Below are 2,222 nucleotides of genomic sequence, written 5' to 3'. Positions count from 1 at the left end.
AAGATTATAGACAGTGTTTACAATTTTAAAACAAAGCAAACGTGCATACGTTCGCTTAGTTTTATTTAGAAAATTTATTAATTATTTTTATTAAGTTTTTTTATGATTGTCATATAAAATTTTAAAAAATAATGACATAAACATATTAAAAGAAAAATTAAACCAAAACATTGTTTATGGGTTTTTAAAAAAAAATAATAGGATAACCTCTTATATCACAAACTATCCTATTTAAGGTACTAAACATTCATGATATTATTCATATCACACATCAATGATTGGAAAATAAACTTCTTTATTCTTAATTGAAGATAAATGTTATTATAATTTCTTATTTAGTTATACAATCATATTATTTGTATACACACGACACTTATATATAATATATTTATTATGTATTATATATTATTGTAATAATAATATTTTATAACATGTGAATTTATATTAATATAATTATTATAATATTTGAATTTATATTAATATAATTATTAAATATTTACTGTAGCAAGATTTTATAAAATTAGGATTATATATTATATGTTATATATTATTATAATAGATTTATATTGATATAATTATTAAATATCTAGTTTTGTATTATATATTATTATAATAATGATACTTTATAACATTTGAATTTATATTAATATAATTAATAAATATCTAGTCTAGTATTAAATATTATATATTATAGTAATGATATTTTATAAAAAAAAATTGAATTTATATTAATATAATTAATAAACATGTAACACAATCATACTATTTTGTACACACACGATACTTATATATAATATATTTATTATGTATTTGTTATCCCCAAAAATTGGATATCGATGACGTGGCAATAGAGGTGACAAGTGGCAGTACATGGTCTATAAAAGACACATTAAATAGTCAATAAATGCATTGACTCCTCAGAGTTGTGATAAAGTGACCCGGTAGACTGATGAAGAGTTTTGATTGCTTGAGAGGTGTCATCACCAAGCCAAGTGCCCCCGAGGAGAGTACTTGGGCTAGCGTGTGGCCGGTCGGACTTTGGTCCGAGGAGTACTCCAAAGTGGAGTGGTCGGACCTTGGTCCGAGGAGAGCCCAAGGGTGGTGGTCGAATCTTGATCCGAGGAGAGCCCAATGGTGTGGTCGGATCTTGGTCCGAGGAGAGCCCAAGGTGGAGTGGTCGGACCTTGGTTCGAGGAGAGCCCAAGGGTGGTGGTCGGATCTTGGTCCGAAGAGAGGAGAGTGCCATGTTAGAGGAGAGATATGACATGCTAGAGGAGAGTGCCATGTTAGAGGAGAGATATGACATGCTAGAGGAGAGTGCCATAATAGACGAGAAACATGGCATGCTAGAGGAGAGTGCCATGTTAGAGGAGAAATATGACATGCTAGAGGAGAGTGCCATGTTAGGCGAGAGGAGTGCATGTCTTGCCAGCATGCACATGTCCGACCAGCAAGTGCATGTCCTACCAGCAAGTGTATGTCCTACCAGCACTTGCATATGTCCAGCATGCATGTGTCCGACCAGCACTTGCATGAGTGGTCAGTAGGAGATATGGGTCGACCAGATAGAGGAGGACTAGGTCAAGATTCCCAGAAACAGTTTCAACAAGAACCGGTCTTGGCACGCGTGGGAATCTCTCATTCTTCCCACAAATTGGAGGTTTTGTTACATTTTGAATGTTTTTTGTAATTTAAATGTAATAAATATAATAAAATATCCCGATTATAGGGGATATCAGATGTATGATCCTAAGCCTATAAATATATGGCTTATGGGATCAAAAAGGGGCTTCCTCTTCTTGGGAGAGACTTTTGGGAAATTTTGGGTCTGAGTTTTCTAGAGAGAGAAAGTGCTGGTATCATAACGAATTCTTGTATTTTTGTAATCTGTACTGAAGAAACTCAGTTGGCTCAGTTCATCTGATCTTGAGTACAGATCTATAATCACAACTCTAAGTGGATTAGGCTATTACCAACATATTGGGGCTGAACCACTATAAAAATTGCGTGTGTTATTTACTTTCTGTTCAAAAACCGTCTGTGTCGTTTTATTTCTCTTGAAGGTTTGTCGTTTTTGACGTTCTCACGTTGTTGGCCAAAAACGCGGTCAACAGTATTATATATTATTGTAATAATAATATTTGAATATATATTAATATAATTGCTAAATATTTATTTTAGCAAAATTTTATAAAAATTAGGATTATATATTATGTATTATA

Source organism: Humulus lupulus, chromosome X, assembly GCF_963169125.1.
Source record: "Humulus lupulus chromosome X, drHumLupu1.1, whole genome shotgun sequence".
Classification (NCBI taxonomy): Eukaryota; Viridiplantae; Streptophyta; class Magnoliopsida; order Rosales; family Cannabaceae; genus Humulus; species Humulus lupulus.
The sequence above is the reverse complement of the archived record's forward strand: the minus strand, read 5'-3'. Positions refer to the sequence as shown.